The sequence below is a fragment of the Mesoplodon mirus genome (assembly GCF_964341445.2).
Source record: "Mesoplodon mirus genome assembly, chromosome: X".
Classification (NCBI taxonomy): domain Eukaryota; kingdom Metazoa; phylum Chordata; class Mammalia; order Artiodactyla; family Ziphiidae; genus Mesoplodon; species Mesoplodon mirus.
In genome coordinates this window covers 147382714-147402646 of record NC_138981.1, presented here as the reverse complement: position 1 = coordinate 147402646, position 19933 = coordinate 147382714, and positions in this window count along the sequence as shown.

The window sequence follows — 19933 nt, the reverse complement described above, 5'->3', positions numbered from 1 at the left end:
GAAAACCAACTAGGCTTATCTAAAAGGAAAGGTGGGGGGAATGGAAAAATTAAGATTAGGGTTACCATACGTGTACAAATACCTATTAAATACACATAACAAAAAGACCGACCATATAGCAAGGGAGGTCTATGGAACACTCTGCAATAATTGACATGGGAAGGGGATCTGTGCATGAATATATATATATATATATATATATATATATATATATATATATATATATATATATATATATATATATATATATATATATATATATATATATATGTTAGGCACAAATGAACCAGATTGTGTACACCTAGGACAAACAATATTCTAATCATTGCCCCTATTAAAAAAACTAAAACAACAAACAAGAAATAATGTAACATAAACTTATGGGGTTTTCTCCTGGCACATTCCATTTTAATTTACAACCTAGGAACAGGGATTCCAGAACGGCTCTGCTGCCCTAGTAACGAGATTTGTGAATGGAGAATTGCTGCCGCCTAGTGGCTGCTTACCACAACAGCAGCTTTAAACCCAGTGCTAATGGTCAATAAATATTCACACTCATTACAGGCCTGTGAATGACACCTGCCCTCAAAAACAATCCTGGGAGCGAATATTGACCAAAACATTCAATTTTGAGGGCAACCTTTCAAGAAGACAATTTCAAGAGGTTAATTGTATTCTACGTTTTTTTCATTTGTTCATTAACAGAAATTTTAAAAGGTGTGGAAAAATGAACCTTAGAAAGAATTAAGGACATGCAAATCCAAATTACAAAAATCCTATCAGCTCACAACAGTCAGAATGACCATCAGCAAAAATTCTGCAAACAATAAATGCTGAAGGGGTTGTGGAAAAATGCCTAGGCTTGGTTCAACGTGGGACATGCTAAGAGCCAGTAAGGAAAACACAAAGGAGGTGCATTGAAAAGGTAAGTACTGAGCTACCATTCAATCAAGCATGCCCACTGCTGGCCCTATCGCCTGAGAGGATGAGAATCAAAAAGACACAGGCTGGACTTCACTGGTGGCGCAGTGGTTGAGAGTCCGCCGCCGAAGCAGGGGACACGGGTTTATGCCCCGGTTCGGGAAAATCACACATGCCGTGGAGCGGCTGGTCCCGTGAGCTATGGCTGCTGGGCCTGTGCGTCCAGAGCCTGTGCTCTGCAATCGGAGTGGCCATGGCAGTGAGTGGCCTACGTACTGCAAAACAAGAAAAAAACAGCCTGGCAATCCTGCCCTCCAGCAATATTTATCATAGCCAAAACTTGGAAGCTACGAAAATGTCCATCAACAGAGGAATGCACAAAGAAGAAGTGGTCCATGTACACAATGGAATATGACTCCAATAAAAAAATATAAACTCAATCTAGAAAACAAACAAAAGTAAAAAAAAAAAAAACACATCACCTTTGGGGGTTTATCCAGGCACATTCCACTCTAATTTATAACCGAGAAATACCACTGCAAGGTAGTCTGTTTCCCTAGTTAAAAGCTTGTGAAAAGCAGAAATGCTGCCACCCTCTGGCAGTGACCTGCAACAGCAGCTTTAAAAACTGTGCTAAGGGTCACTTCATATGCACCAGTACTGGAGGGCTGTAAATGAAACCTGCCCTCAGAATGTCATTAGGGAGGTAATGGCCAAAATATTTCTAAATGTCACACATACTTCACGAAAACAATTGGAAGAGGTAAGCTCTACTCACAGTTTGAATAAAAAAAGGACATGCCAGAAAGCTCAATTTCAATGGATTATGAGACGAATGCAAATCCAACCACAAACATATAGCAGCTCACACTTGTCAGAATAAACTTCATCAAAAAAAAACACTACAAACAATAAATGCTGAAGGTGTTGTGCAGAAGTGCATACCCTCAACTTTAAGTGGGATGTGACCTGGTAAGAGCCACTAACGAGAACAGAATGGAGGTGCTTTTACTACGTAAATATTTTTCTACCATATGATCCAGCAGGCCCACTCCTGGGCCTATAACCTAAGAAGACAGAATTGGAAAGACACAGGGAGGCGAATGTGCATTGCCGCAGCATTACAATTGCCAAGTCATGGAAGCAACCAAAAAGTCCATCAACATATGAGTGGACAAAGAAAACTGGTACATGTACAGACGGAGTATTGGACAAGGAAAAAAAGGACACGATGTCATTTGCAGCACTGTAGATGAGTCTAGAGGCAATCACACAACGTGTAGTATGTCAGAAAGAGAAAGACACATATCGTATGATATCACTTTTAGGTATTACCTATAAATGGATACCAGTGAAGATATTTCCACAGAGAAGGGCAACCACTGATTCATTCAACAAACTTATGGTTCACCAATGGAAATTTGTGAGGATTGGATACATTAGGATATTGGGGTTAACAGACATATACAAACACAGGTGAAATATATCATCACCAAAGACCTACGGAATACCAAGAGAAGACTACTCAACATCCTGTCATAACGTACATGGGAAAAGGATTCCAGGAAGAATAGACATATGTTTATGTGTCAAAGAACCACATCTTGCACACCTAGAACAAGCCAAACTTTGTAATCAAACTTGCTGTGATAAAAATAAAAATTAAATTAAATAAACGAACAAGAAGTAGTGAGACATATACTTAAGGGGCTTTTCCCTGGCACACGCCATTCTAAATTACAACCTAGAACACAACTTCCATTGAGGCTCTGTTGCCCTAGTAACCAGATTTGGTAAAGTAGAACAGCTGCCACCTTGTGGGCGTTTCACACGACAGCAGCTTTAATCCCAGCGTTAATGGTCAGTTGATATTCAAAATAATTGCAGGCCTGTAAATCACACCTGCACTGAAAACAAATCCTGGGGTCGTATATCGACCAAAAAAATTCAAAGGCATCCATATTTCAAACCGACAGTTTCAAGAGGCATAATTTATGCACATTTGTCTTCTGTTTCTTTTTCTTTCTTTCTTTTTTCTTTTTTTTCAGCTTTCAAACTACTATTTATTTAATCATGTGTTCATTCTACAGATAATTTTTAAAGTGTCTACTATGTACTAATTGCAAGTTAGGTCCCAGGATTACAGCAGTGAGTTAAACAGATAAAATCCCCGGACCTTATGGAACTTAAAGCCTAGTGGGTGACTCGGTCAATAATCCACTTCATAGATAACTACGTAGTTATAATACAGGGTACAGTGAGAGGGCTAACAAAGGGCTCTAATTTAGGCTGGAGTTCAGAGAGGTTCCCCATGAAGAAATGATAGTTTACTTCTCAGGTACTTAATAAACAAAAGTGGTAAAATTAAATGGAAGTGTTTAAATGAACAGAGTTAGGTACCACTTTTAATTACATACATACATATACACACACATAAAATAGATCCCAACTTTCTAAATAAATTATAAGTAAATTGAACGCAAAATTTGTTAATAATGATAAAGTAGTACATATTCCAGAAATAAAGTCATGATGAGTAGCAAAAAAATCTAGGTACTGTTAATGTTATCACATTAATACATGTTTTAATGGTGATTTCAATGGCTATAGAAAAGGCATCTATGAAAAAAAACTGCTTAGTAAATTAGTAAAATAAGGAAATTCCTTAACCTAACGAGAGAAGGATTTTTTAAAGATCCTTTAGCAAATATATTTAATGATAAAACTTTAAAGTTAAAGTTTGGAGACCACAACTATTGCACATTGTTCTATAAGTCCTAGTCAATAGAATAAGAAAAGAATAAGCAGTGTAAGAATTAGAGAATGTGTCAGATAGACTGCACATCAGTCAATCTGTTGTGGTTTGGAAATTTAAAATGTTAACCACATTGCCCACTTCTGAAAGGAAGAGAAAGTTTGTCATTATTTGCAAATGATATGATAATCTTATCAAAATCAAGGCAAGGAATGGAAAAACTATGAATAAGATAATTCAGCAGAAATTTCCGGTAAGATAAAAAGTCAGCATAACAACTCAAAAGTATTTCTTTTACCAATTTTTTTATACCAAGTCAATCTCAAGAGCAGCAAATATAATAAATACTTTTTTTTTTTTTGCGGTACACGGGCCTCTCACTGTTGTGGCCTCTCCCTCCGCGGAGCACAGGCTCCTGATGCGCAGGCACAGTGGCCATGGCTCATGGGCCCAGATGCTCCACGGCATGTGGGATCTTCCTGGACCGGGGCATGAACCCGCGTCCCCTGCATCAGCAGGCGGACTCTCAACCACGGCGCCACCAGGGAAGCCCACAAATATTATAACATGTCAAGAAATTAATTTTTTCAATGTTAGATTTTTATAGAGAAATTCTGAAACTTTGTGAAGGGCATAATAAGAAAATCTGAATAAATAAAGATTATTTTCAAGGAAGAAAGGGCACATTTTAATAAAAATATCTCCTTACGTTAAGCTACATATTTAATAAGTTCCAATAAAATTACAAAATGAATTCTTCAGCAAATTTGATAATCTGAATCCAAAGTTCATGTAAGTCAAAATACATGAATAGCTAAGGCAATTTTTTTTATCTCCCTGAAGGACCTTCTCTCTTATTTCTTTTTTTTTTAATTTTTTTTATTTTTTTATTTTTTATTTTTATTTTTTTTAATTTTTTGCTTTATAACAAATTTAATCAGTTATACATATACATGTTTCCATATCCCCTCCCTTTTGCGTCTCCCTCCCACTCTTTCTTTTTTCTTAAAACAACGGGAATGGAAAAAGGCTGAACATCAGGAATCAATAAAGCCATGCAAATCCAGTGTACACAAACGTTCACCTGACAACCGTCAGAATGATCATCAGCAAAAAAAGTCTACAAAAAATAAATGCTGAAGGGGTTTTAGAGAACTGCGTACCCTTTAGCTGCTGGTGGGTTGCAACCTGGTAAGAGCCAGTCGTGAGAACAGAATGGAGGTGCGTTTAAGGGTAAAAATGGAGCTACCATGTGATCTGGTAGGCCCACTCATGGGCCTATCACCTGAGTAGACCAGAATCAAAAACACACAGGCTGGCAATCCTGCACTGCAGCAAGGTGTACCATAGCCAAACCTGGAAGAAACCAAAATGTGCATCAACAGAAAAAGGCACCAAGAAGAAGTCGTCCATGTACACAATGGAATCTTAGCCATGAAAAAGCATGGAACAGTGCCGTTGGCACCACCATAGAAGGACCTAGCGATAATCACCACACTGGAAGTAAGAAAGAAACCATAAGACAGACATCCTATGACATCACTTATAGGTGTTACCTAAGAATTGATACCCATGAAATAATTTCCAAGAGAAGGACACGCATAGATTCAGAAAACCAAATTATGTTTAACCAAATGGAAAGGTGTAAGGAATGTATGAATTAGGATATGGGGGTTAACAGACATATACTAATACATAGGAAATATATAATCACAAAATACCTAAGGAATACAAAGAGAGGTCTACTCAACACTCTATAATAACATACACGGGAATGGATCCAAAGAGGAATATAGACAGATACATTGATAGGATGAACCAGAAACTGTACACCTCGGAGAATCTACATTTTGATCAAATTTCCTCTGATAATTAAATTTAAAAAGCAAACAACAATTTAGGAGATATAAGCTCTTGGGGGTTTGCACTGGCACATTGCACTCTAATTCGCAGCTTACTACCACGATTGCCACGAAAGCTCTGTGGCCCAAAATCCCAGAGTTGGAAATGTAGAAATGCTGCCGCCTTGTGGCCGTTTCCCACAAGAGCGGCTTTGAACCCACAGCTAATGGTCACTTAACATTCACAAGGATTCAGGGCTGTAAAGGACACCTGCCCTAAAAAATTGTGCGGAGGTAGGGAATGGCCAAAAAAATTCAAAAGTGTTAAATTTTTCAAGGAGATTGGATGGAGGGGTAAGTTTTACTCACTCATTTTCAAAAAAGAGGAAAATGGATAAAAGCTCAACATCAGTAATTATTAGACTCATGCAAATCTAACCTCCAAAATGATTCCAACTCACACATGTCAACTACCATCAGCTGCAAGTCTACAAACATTAAATGCTGAAGGTGTTTTAGGGAACTGTGTACCCTCTAGCTGCTGGTGAGATGTAAAGTGGTGACAGCCAATAATGAGAATAGAAAGGAGCTGTGTTTAAAAGTAAAAATTGAGCCACCATTCCTTTCAGCAGGCCCACCGCTGAGACTCTCACCTGACAAGTCCAGAGTCGAGAAGGCACAGGCTTCAACAGCTGCACTGCAGGAATTTTCACAATAGCCAAGACACGGAAGCAACCAAAATGTCCATCACCATATCAGTTGAAAAAGAAGAAGTGGTCCATGTACACAATGGAATATTAGCCATGGAAAACAATGAAACACTGCTCTTTCAGGCACCATAGTTGAGCCTAGAGATAATCACAGAACATGAGGTAAGTCGGAAAGCAAAAGACATATCCTATGATATCACTTACAGGCATTATCTAACAACTGACACAAATGAACATATTTGCACAGAGAAAGACACTCACACACTTAGAAAACAAACTAGGCTTATCTAAAAGGAAAGGTGGGGGGAATGGAAAAATTAAGATTAGGGTTACCATACGTGTACAAATACCTATTAAATACACATAACAAAAAGACCGACCATATAGCAAGGGAGGTCTATGGAACACTCTGCAATAATTGACATGGGAAGGGGATCTGTGCATGAATATATATATATATATATATATATATATATATATATATATATATATATATATATATATATATATATATATATATATGTTAGGCACAAATGAACCAGATTGTGTACACCTAGGACAAACAATATTCTAATCATTGCCCCTATTAAAAAAACTAAAACAACAAACAAGAAATAATGTAACATAAACTTATGGGGTTTTCTCCTGGCACATTCCATTTTAATTTACAACCTAGGAACAGGGATTCCAGAACGGCTCTGCTGCCCTAGTAACGAGATTTGTGAATGGAGAAATGCTGCCGCCTAGTGGCTGCTTACCACAACAGCAGCTTTAAACCCAGTGCTAATGGTCACTAAATATTCACACTCATTACAGGCCTGTGAATGACACCTGCCCTCAAAAACAATCCTGGGAGCGAATATTGACCAAAACATTCAATTTTGAGGGCAACCTTTCAAGAAGACAATTTCAAGAGGTTAATTGTATTCTACGTTTTTTTCATTTGTTCATTAACAGAAATTTTAAAAGGTGTGGAAAAATGAACCTTAGAAAGAATTAAGGACATGCAAATCCAAATTACAAAAATCCTATCAGCTCACAACAGTCAGAATGACCATCAGCAAAAATTCTGCAAACAATAAATGCTGAAGGGGTTGTGGAAAAATGCCTAGGCTTGGTTCAACGTGGGACATGCTAAGAGCCAGTAAGGAAAACACAAAGGAGGTGCATTGAAAAGGTAAGTACTGAGCTACCATTCAATCAAGCATGCCCACTGCTGGCCCTATCGCCTGAGAGGATGAGAATCAAAAAGACACAGGCTGGACTTCACTGGTGGCGCAGTGGTTGAGAGTCCGCCGCCGAAGCAGGGGACACGGGTTTATGCCCCGGTTCGGGAAAATCACACATGCCGTGGAGCGGCTGGTCCCGTGAGCTATGGCTGCTGGGCCTGTGCGTCCAGAGCCTGTGCTCTGCAATCGGAGTGGCCATGGCAGTGAGTGGCCTACGTACTGCAAAACAAGAAAAAAACAGCCTGGCAATCCTGCCCTCCAGCAATATTTATCATAGCCAAAACTTGGAAGCTACGAAAATGTCCATCAACAGAGGAATGCACAAAGAAGAAGTGGTCCATGTACACAATGGAATATGACTCCAATAAAAAAATATAAACTCAATCTAGAAAACAAACAAAAGTAAAAAAAAAAACACATCACCTTTGGGGGTTTATCCAGGCACATTCCACTCTAATTTATAACCGAGAAATACCACTGCAAGGTAGTCTGTTTCCCTAGTTAAAAGCTTGTGAAAAGCAGAAATGCTGCCACCCTCTGGCAGTGACCTGCAACAGCAGCTTTAAAAACTGTGCTAAGGGTCACTTCATATGCACCAGTACTGGAGGGCTGTAAATGAAACCTGCCCTCAGAATGTCATTAGGGAGGTAATGGCCAAAATATTTCTAAATGTCACACATACTTCACGAAAACAATTGGAAGAGGTAAGCTCTACTCACAGTTTGAATAAAAAAAGGACATGCCAGAAAGCTCAATTTCAATGGATTATGAGACGAATGCAAATCCAACCACAAACATATAGCAGCTCACACTTGTCAGAATAAACTTCATCAAAAAAAAACACTACAAACAATAAATGCTGAAGGTGTTGTGCAGAAGTGCATACCCTCAACTTTAAGTGGGATGTGACCTGGTAAGAGCCACTAACGAGAACAGAATGGAGGTGCTTTTACTACGTAAATATTTTTCTACCATATGATCCAGCAGGCCCACTCCTGGGCCTATAACCTAAGAAGACAGAATTGGAAAGACACAGGGAGGCGAATGTGCATTGCCGCAGCATTACAATTGCCAAGTCATGGAAGCAACCAAAAAGTCCATCAACATATGAGTGGACAAAGAAAACTGGTACATGTACAGACGGAGTATTGGACAAGGAAAAAAAGGACACGATGTCATTTGCAGCACTGTAGATGAGTCTAGAGGCAATCACACAACGTGTAGTATGTCAGAAAGAGAAAGACACATATCGTATGATATCACTTTTAGGTATTACCTATAAATGGATACCAGTGAAGATATTTCCACAGAGAAGGGCAACCACTGATTCATTCAACAAACTTATGGTTCACCAATGGAAATTTGTGAGGATTGGATACATTAGGATATTGGGGTTAACAGACATATACAAACACAGGTGAAATATATCATCACCAAAGACCTACGGAATACCAAGAGAAGACTACTCAACATCCTGTCATAACGTACATGGGAAAAGGATTCCAGGAAGAATAGACATATGTTTATGTGTCAAAGAACCACATCTTGCACACCTAGAACAAGCCAAACTTTGTAATCAAACTTGCTGTGATAAAAATAAAAATTAAATTAAATAAACGAACAAGAAGTAGTGAGACATATACTTAAGGGGCTTTTCCCTGGCACACGCCATTCTAAATTACAACCTAGAACACAACTTCCATTGAGGCTCTGTTGCCCTAGTAACCAGATTTGGTAAAGTAGAACAGCTGCCACCTTGTGGGCGTTTCACACGACAGCAGCTTTAATCCCAGCGTTAATGGTCAGTTGATATTCAAAATAATTGCAGGCCTGTAAATCACACCTGCACTGAAAACAAATCCTGGGGTCGTATATCGACCAAAAAAATTCAAAGGCATCCATATTTCAAACCGACAGTTTCAAGAGGCATAATTTATGCACATTTGTCTTCTGTTTCTTTTTCTTTCTTTCTTTTTTCTTTTTTTTCAGCTTTCAAACTACTATTTATTTAATCATGTGTTCATTCTACAGATAATTTTTAAAGTGTCTACTATGTACTAATTGCAAGTTAGGTCCCAGGATTACAGCAGTGAGTTAAACAGATAAAATCCCCGGACCTTATGGAACTTAAAGCCTAGTGGGTGACTCGGTCAATAATCCACTTCATAGATAACTACGTAGTTATAATACAGGGTACAGTGAGAGGGCTAACAAAGGGCTCTAATTTAGGCTGGAGTTCAGAGAGGTTCCCCATGAAGAAATGATAGTTTACTTCTCAGGTACTTAATAAACAAAAGTGGTAAAATTAAATGGAAGTGTTTAAATGAACAGAGTTAGGTACCACTTTTAATTACATACATACATATACACACACATAAAATAGATCCCAACTTTCTAAATAAATTATAAGTAAATTGAACGCAAAATTTGTTAATAATGATAAAGTAGTACATATTCCAGAAATAAAGTCATGATGAGTAGCAAAAAAATCTAGGTACTGTTAATGTTATCACATTAATACATGTTTTAATGGTGATTTCAATGGCTATAGAAAAGGCATCTATGAAAAAAAACTGCTTAGTAAATTAGTAAAATAAGGAAATTCCTTAACCTAACGAGAGAAGGATTTTTTAAAGATCCTTTAGCAAATATATTTAATGATAAAACTTTAAAGTTAAAGTTTGGAGACCACAACTATTGCACATTGTTCTATAAGTCCTAGTCAATAGAATAAGAAAAGAATAAGCAGTGTAAGAATTAGAGAATGTGTCAGATAGACTGCACATCAGTCAATCTGTTGTGGTTTGGAAATTTAAAATGTTAACCACATTGCCCACTTCTGAAAGGAAGAGAAAGTTTGTCATTATTTGCAAATGATATGATAATCTTATCAAAATCAAGGCAAGGAATGGAAAAACTATGAATAAGATAATTCAGCAGAAATTTCCGGTAAGATAAAAAGTCAGCATAACAACTCAAAAGTATTTCTTTTACCAATTTTTTTATACCAAGTCAATCTCAAGAGCAGCAAATATAATAAATACTTTTTTTTTTTTTGCGGTACACGGGCCTCTCACTGTTGTGGCCTCTCCCTCCGCGGAGCACAGGCTCCTGATGCGCAGGCACAGTGGCCATGGCTCATGGGCCCAGATGCTCCACGGCATGTGGGATCTTCCTGGACCGGGGCATGAACCCGCGTCCCCTGCATCAGCAGGCGGACTCTCAACCACGGCGCCACCAGGGAAGCCCACAAATATTATAACATGTCAAGAAATTAATTTTTTCAATGTTAGATTTTTATAGAGAAATTCTGAAACTTTGTGAAGGGCATAATAAGAAAATCTGAATAAATAAAGATTATTTTCAAGGAAGAAAGGGCACATTTTAATAAAAATATCTCCTTACGTTAAGCTACATATTTAATAAGTTCCAATAAAATTACAAAATGAATTCTTCAGCAAATTTGATAATCTGAATCCAAAGTTCATGTAAGTCAAAATACATGAATAGCTAAGGCAATTTTTTTTATCTCCCTGAAGGACCTTCTCTCTTATTTCTTTTTTTTTTAATTTTTTTTATTTTTTTATTTTTTATTTTTATTTTTTTTAATTTTTTGCTTTATAACAAATTTAATCAGTTATACATATACATGTTTCCATATCCCCTCCCTTTTGCGTCTCCCTCCCACTCTTTCTTTTTTCTTAAAACAACGGGAATGGAAAAAGGCTGAACATCAGGAATCAATAAAGCCATGCAAATCCAGTGTACACAAACGTTCACCTGACAACCGTCAGAATGATCATCAGCAAAAAAAGTCTACAAAAAATAAATGCTGAAGGGGTTTTAGAGAACTGCGTACCCTTTAGCTGCTGGTGGGTTGCAACCTGGTAAGAGCCAGTCGTGAGAACAGAATGGAGGTGCGTTTAAGGGTAAAAATGGAGCTACCATGTGATCTGGTAGGCCCACTCATGGGCCTATCACCTGAGTAGACCAGAATCAAAAACACACAGGCTGGCAATCCTGCACTGCAGCAAGGTGTACCATAGCCAAACCTGGAAGAAACCAAAATGTGCATCAACAGAAAAAGGCACCAAGAAGAAGTCGTCCATGTACACAATGGAATCTTAGCCATGAAAAAGCATGGAACAGTGCCGTTGGCACCACCATAGAAGGACCTAGCGATAATCACCACACTGGAAGTAAGAAAGAAACCATAAGACAGACATCCTATGACATCACTTATAGGTGTTACCTAAGAATTGATACCCATGAAATAATTTCCAAGAGAAGGACACGCATAGATTCAGAAAACCAAATTATGTTTAACCAAATGGAAAGGTGTAAGGAATGTATGAATTAGGATATGGGGGTTAACAGACATATACTAATACATAGGAAATATATAATCACAAAATACCTAAGGAATACAAAGAGAGGTCTACTCAACACTCTATAATAACATACACGGGAATGGATCCAAAGAGGAATATAGACAGATACATTGATAGGATGAACCAGAAACTGTACACCTCGGAGAATCTACATTTTGATCAAATTTCCTCTGATAATTAAATTTAAAAAGCAAACAACAATTTAGGAGATATAAGCTCTTGGGGGTTTGCACTGGCACATTGCACTCTAATTCGCAGCTTACTACCACGATTGCCACGAAAGCTCTGTGGCCCAAAATCCCAGAGTTGGAAATGTAGAAATGCTGCCGCCTTGTGGCCGTTTCCCACAAGAGCGGCTTTGAACCCACAGCTAATGGTCACTTAACATTCACAAGGATTCAGGGCTGTAAAGGACACCTGCCCTAAAAAATTGTGCGGAGGTAGGGAATGGCCAAAAAAATTCAAAAGTGTTAAATTTTTCAAGGAGATTGGATGGAGGGGTAAGTTTTACTCACTCATTTTCAAAAAAGAGGAAAATGGATAAAAGCTCAACATCAGTAATTATTAGACTCATGCAAATCTAACCTCCAAAATGATTCCAACTCACACATGTCAACTACCATCAGCTGCAAGTCTACAAACATTAAATGCTGAAGGTGTTTTAGGGAACTGTGTACCCTCTAGCTGCTGGTGAGATGTAAAGTGGTGACAGCCAATAATGAGAATAGAAAGGAGCTGTGTTTAAAAGTAAAAATTGAGCCACCATTCCTTTCAGCAGGCCCACCGCTGAGACTCTCACCTGACAAGTCCAGAGTCGAGAAGGCACAGGCTTCAACAGCTGCACTGCAGGAATTTTCACAATAGCCAAGACACGGAAGCAACCAAAATGTCCATCACCATATCAGTTGAAAAAGAAGAAGTGGTCCATGTACACAATGGAATATTAGCCATGGAAAACAATGAAACACTGCTCTTTCAGGCACCATAGTTGAGCCTAGAGATAATCACAGAACATGAGGTAAGTCGGAAAGCAAAAGACATATCCTATGATATCACTTACAGGCATTATCTAACAACTGACACAAATGAACATATTTGCACAGAGAAAGACACTCACACACTTAGAAAACAAACTAGGCTTATCTAAAAGGAAAGGTGGGGGGAATGGAAAAATTAAGATTAGGGTTACCATACGTGTACAAATACCTATTAAATACACATAACAAAAAGACCGACCATATAGCAAGGGAGGTCTATGGAACACTCTGCAATAATTGACATGGGAAGGGGATCTGTGCATGAATATATATATATATATATATATATATATATATATATATATATATATATATATATATATATATATATATATATATGTTAGGCACAAATGAACCAGATTGTGTACACCTAGGACAAACAATATTCTAATCATTGCCCCTATTAAAAAAACTAAAACAACAAACAAGAAATAATGTAACATAAACTTATGGGGTTTTCTCCTGGCACATTCCATTTTAATTTACAACCTAGGAACAGGGATTCCAGAACGGCTCTGCTGCCCTAGTAACGAGATTTGTGAATGGAGAAATGCTGCCGCCTAGTGGCTGCTTACCACAACAGCAGCTTTAAACCCAGTGCTAATGGTCACTAAATATTCACACTCATTACAGGCCTGTGAATGACACCTGCCCTCAAAAACAATCCTGGGAGCGAATATTGACCAAAACATTCAATTTTGAGGGCAACCTTTCAAGAAGACAATTTCAAGAGGTTAATTGTATTCTACGTTTTTTTCATTTGTTCATTAACAGAAATTTTAAAAGGTGTGGAAAAATGAACCTTAGAAAGAATTAAGGACATGCAAATCCAAATTACAAAAATCCTATCAGCTCACAACAGTCAGAATGACCATCAGCAAAAATTCTGCAAACAATAAATGCTGAAGGGGTTGTGGAAAAATGCCTAGGCTTGGTTCAACGTGGGACATGCTAAGAGCCAGTAAGGAAAACACAAAGGAGGTGCATTGAAAAGGTAAGTACTGAGCTACCATTCAATCAAGCATGCCCACTGCTGGCCCTATCGCCTGAGAGGATGAGAATCAAAAAGACACAGGCTGGACTTCACTGGTGGCGCAGTGGTTGAGAGTCCGCCGCCGAAGCAGGGGACACGGGTTTATGCCCCGGTTCGGGAAAATCACACATGCCGTGGAGCGGCTGGTCCCGTGAGCTATGGCTGCTGGGCCTGTGCGTCCAGAGCCTGTGCTCTGCAATCGGAGTGGCCATGGCAGTGAGTGGCCTACGTACTGCAAAACAAGAAAAAAACAGCCTGGCAATCCTGCCCTCCAGCAATATTTATCATAGCCAAAACTTGGAAGCTACGAAAATGTCCATCAACAGAGGAATGCACAAAGAAGAAGTGGTCCATGTACACAATGGAATATGACTCCAATAAAAAAATATAAACTCAATCTAGAAAACAAACAAAAGTAAAAAAAAAAACACATCACCTTTGGGGGTTTATCCAGGCACATTCCACTCTAATTTATAACCGAGAAATACCACTGCAAGGTAGTCTGTTTCCCTAGTTAAAAGCTTGTGAAAAGCAGAAATGCTGCCACCCTCTGGCAGTGACCTGCAACAGCAGCTTTAAAAACTGTGCTAAGGGTCACTTCATATGCACCAGTACTGGAGGGCTGTAAATGAAACCTGCCCTCAGAATGTCATTAGGGAGGTAATGGCCAAAATATTTCTAAATGTCACACATACTTCACGAAAACAATTGGAAGAGGTAAGCTCTACTCACAGTTTGAATAAAAAAAGGACATGCCAGAAAGCTCAATTTCAATGGATTATGAGACGAATGCAAATCCAACCACAAACATATAGCAGCTCACACTTGTCAGAATAAACTTCATCAAAAAAAAACACTACAAACAATAAATGCTGAAGGTGTTGTGCAGAAGTGCATACCCTCAACTTTAAGTGGGATGTGACCTGGTAAGAGCCACTAACGAGAACAGAATGGAGGTGCTTTTACTACGTAAATATTTTTCTACCATATGATCCAGCAGGCCCACTCCTGGGCCTATAACCTAAGAAGACAGAATTGGAAAGACACAGGGAGGCGAATGTGCATTGCCGCAGCATTACAATTGCCAAGTCATGGAAGCAACCAAAAAGTCCATCAACATATGAGTGGACAAAGAAAACTGGTACATGTACAGACGGAGTATTGGACAAGGAAAAAAAGGACACGATGTCATTTGCAGCACTGTAGATGAGTCTAGAGGCAATCACACAACGTGTAGTATGTCAGAAAGAGAAAGACACATATCGTATGATATCACTTTTAGGTATTACCTATAAATGGATACCAGTGAAGATATTTCCACAGAGAAGGGCAACCACTGATTCATTCAACAAACTTATGGTTCACCAATGGAAATTTGTGAGGATTGGATACATTAGGATATTGGGGTTAACAGACATATACAAACACAGGTGAAATATATCATCACCAAAGACCTACGGAATACCAAGAGAAGACTACTCAACATCCTGTCATAACGTACATGGGAAAAGGATTCCAGGAAGAATAGACATATGTTTATGTGTCAAAGAACCACATCTTGCACACCTAGAACAAGCCAAACTTTGTAATCAAACTTGCTGTGATAAAAATAAAAATTAAATTAAATAAACGAACAAGAAGTAGTGAGACATATACTTAAGGGGCTTTTCCCTGGCACACGCCATTCTAAATTACAACCTAGAACACAACTTCCATTGAGGCTCTGTTGCCCTAGTAACCAGATTTGGTAAAGTAGAACAGCTGCCACCTTGTGGGCGTTTCACACGACAGCAGCTTTAATCCCAGCGTTAATGGTCAGTTGATATTCAAAATAATTGCAGGCCTGTAAATCACACCTGCACTGAAAACAAATCCTGGGGTCGTATATCGACCAAAAAAATTCAAAGGCATCCATATTTCAAACCGACAGTTTCAAGAGGCATAATTTATGCACATTTGTCTTCTGTTTCTTTTTCTTTCTTTCTTTTTTCTTTTTTTTCAGCTTTCAAACTACTATTTATTTAATCATGTGTTCATTCTACAGATAATTTTTAAAGTGTCTACTATGTACTAATTGCAAGTTAGGTCCCAGGATTACAGCAGTGAGTTAAACAGATAAAATCCCCGGACCTTATGGAACTTAAAGCCTAGTGGGTGACTCGGTCAATAATCCACTTCATAGATAACTACGTAGTTATAATACAGGGTACAGTGAGAGGGCTAACAAAGGGCTCTAATTTAGGCTGGAGTTCAGAGAGGTTCCCCATGAAGAAATGATAGTTTACTTCTCAGGTACTTAATAAACAAAAGTGGTAAAATTAAATGGAAGTGTTTAAATGAACAGAGTTAGGTACCACTTTTAATTACATACATACATATACACACACATAAAATAGATCCCAACTTTCTAAATAAATTATAAGTAAATTGAACGCAAAATTTGTTAATAATGATAAAGTAGTACATATTCCAGAAATAAAGTCATGATGAGTAGCAAAAAAATCTAGGTACTGTTAATGTTATCACATTAATACATGTTTTAATGGTGATTTCAATGGCTATAGAAAAGGCATCTATGAAAAAAAACTGCTTAGTAAATTAGTAAAATAAGGAAATTCCTTAACCTAACGAGAGAAGGATTTTTTAAAGATCCTTTAGCAAATATATTTAATGATAAAACTTTAAAGTTAAAGTTTGGAGACCACAACTATTGCACATTGTTCTATAAGTCCTAGTCAATAGAATAAGAAAAGAATAAGCAGTGTAAGAATTAGAGAATGTGTCAGATAGACTGCACATCAGTCAATCTGTTGTGGTTTGGAAATTTAAAATGTTAACCACATTGCCCACTTCTGAAAGGAAGAGAAAGTTTGTCATTATTTGCAAATGATATGATAATCTTATCAAAATCAAGGCAAGGAATGGAAAAACTATGAATAAGATAATTCAGCAGAAATTTCCGGTAAGATAAAAAGTCAGCATAACAACTCAAAAGTATTTCTTTTACCAATTTTTTTATACAAAGTCAATCTCAAGAGCAGCAAATATAATAAATACTTTTTTTTTTTTGCGGTACACGGGCCTCTCACTGTTGTGGCCTCTCCCTCCGCGGAGCACAGGCTCCTGATGCGCAGGCACAGTGGCCATGGCTCATGGGCCCAGATGCTCCACGGCATGTGGGATCTTCCTGGACCGGGGCATGAACCCGCGTCCCCTGCATCAGCAGGCGGACTCTCAACCACGGCGCCACCAGGGAAGCCCACAAATATTATAACATGTCAAGAAATTAATTTTTTCAATGTTAGATTTTTATAGAGAAATTCTGAAACTTTGTGAAGGGCATAATAAGAAAATCTGAATAAATAAAGATTATTTTCAAGGAAGAAAGGGCACATTTTAATAAAAATATCTCCTTACGTTAAGCTACATATTTAATAAGTTCCAATAAAATTACAAAATGAATTCTTCAGCAAATTTGATAATCTGAATCCAAAGTTCATGTAAGTCAAAATACATGAATAGCTAAGGCAATTTTTTTTATCTCCCTGAAGGACCTTCTCTCTTATTTCTTTTTTTTTAATTTTTTTTATTTTTTTATTTTTTATTTTTATTTTTTTTAATTTTTTGCTTTATAACAAATTTAATCAGTTATACATATACATGTTTCCATATCCCCTCCGTTTTGCGTCTCCCTCCCACTCTTTCTTTTTTCTTAAAACAACGGGAATGGAAAAAGGCTGAACATCAGGAATCAATAAAGCCATGCAAATCCAGTGTACACAAACGTTCACCTGACAGCCGTCAGAATGATCATCAGCAAAAAAAGTCTACAAAAAATAAATGCTGAAGGGGTTTTAGAGAACTGCGTACCCTTTAGCTGCTGGTGGGTTGCAACCTGGTAAGAGCCAGTCGTGAGAACAGAATGGAGGTGCGTTTAAGGGTAAAAATGGAGCTACCATGTGATCTGGTAGGCCCACTCATGGGCCTATCACCTGAGTAGACCAGAATCAAAAACACACAGGCTGGCAATCCTGCACTGCAGCAAGGTGTACCATAGCCAAACCTGGAAGAAACCAAAATGTGCATCAACAGAAAAATGCACCAAGAAGAAGTCGTCCATGTACACAATGGAATCTTAGCCATGAAAAAGCATGGAACAGTGCCGTTGGCACCACCATAGAAGGACCTAGCGATAATCACCACACTGGAAGTAAGAAAGAAACCGTAAGACAGACATCCTATGACATCACTTATAGGTGTTACCTAAGAATTGATACCCATGAAATAATTTCCAAGAGAAGGACACGCATAGATTCAGAAAACCAAATTATGTTTAACCAAATGGAAAGGTGTAAGGAATGTATGAATTAGGATATGGGGGTTAACAGACATATACTAATACATAGGAAATATATAATCACAAAATACCTAAGGAATACAAAGAGAGGTCTACTCAACACTCTATAATAACATACACGGGAATGGATCCAAAGAGGAATATAGACAGATACATTGATAGGATGAACCAGAAACTGTACACCTCGGAGAATCTACATTTTGATCAAATTTCCTCTGATAATTAAATTTAAAAAGCAAACAACAATTTAGGAGATATAAGCTCTTGGGGGTTTGCACTGGCACATTGCACTCTAATTCGCAGCTTACTACCACGATTGCCACGAAAGCTCTGTGGCCCAAAATCCCAGAGTTGGAAATGTAGAAATGCTGCCGCCTTGTGGCCGTTTCCCACAAGAGCGGCTTTGAACCCACAGCTAATGGTCACTTAACATTCACAAGGATTCAGGGCTGTAAAGGACACCTGCCCTAAAAAATTGTGCGGAGGTAGGGAATGGCCAAAAAAATTCAAAAGTGTTAAATTTTTCAAGGAGATTGGATGGAGGGGTAAGTTTTACTCACTCATTTTCAAAAAAGAGGAAAATGGATAAAAGCTCAACATCAGTAATTATTAGACTCATGCAAATCTAACCTCCAAAATGATTCCAACTCACACATGTCAACTACCATCAGCTGCAAGTCTACAAACATTAAATGCTGAAGGTGTTTTAGAGAACTGTGTACCCTCTAGCTGCTGGTGAGATGTAAAGTGGTGACAGCCAATAATGAGAATAGAAAGGAGCTGTGTTTAAAAGTAAAAATTGAGCCACCATTCCTTTCAGCAGGCCCACCGCTGAGACTCTCACCTGACAAGTCCAGAGTCGAGAAGGCACAGGCTTCAACAGCTGCACTGCAGGAATTTTCACAATAGCCAAGACACGGAAGCAACCAAAATGTCCATCACCAAAACAGTTGAAAAAGAAGAAGTGGTCCATGTACACAATGGAATATTAGCCATGGAAAACAATGAAACACTGCTCTTTCAGGCACCATAGTTGAGCCTAGAGATAATCACAGAACATGAGGTAAGTCGGAAAGCAAAAGACATATCCTATGATATCACTTACAGGCATTATCTAACAACTGACACAAATGAACATATTTGCACAGAGAAAGACACTCACACACTTAGAAAACAAACTAGGCTTATCTAAAAGGAAAGGTGGGGGGAATGGAAAAATTAAGATTAGGGTTACCATACGTGTACAAATACCTATTAAATACACATAACAAAAAGACCGACCATATAGCAAGGGAGGTCTATGGAACACTCTGCAATAATTGACATGGGAAGGGGATCTGTGCATGAATATATATATATATATATATATATATATATATATATATATATATATATATATATATATGTTAGGCACAAATGAACCAGATTGTGTACACCTAGGACAAACAATATTCTAATCATTGCCCCTATTAAAAAAACTAAAACAACAAACAAGAAATAATGTAACATAAACTTATGGGGCTTTCTCCTGGCACATTCCATTTTAATTTACAACCTAGGAACAGGGATTCCAGAACGGCTCTGCTGCCCTAGTAACGAGATTTGTGAATGGAGAAATGCTGCCGCCTAGTGGCTGCTTACCACAACAGCAGCTTTAAA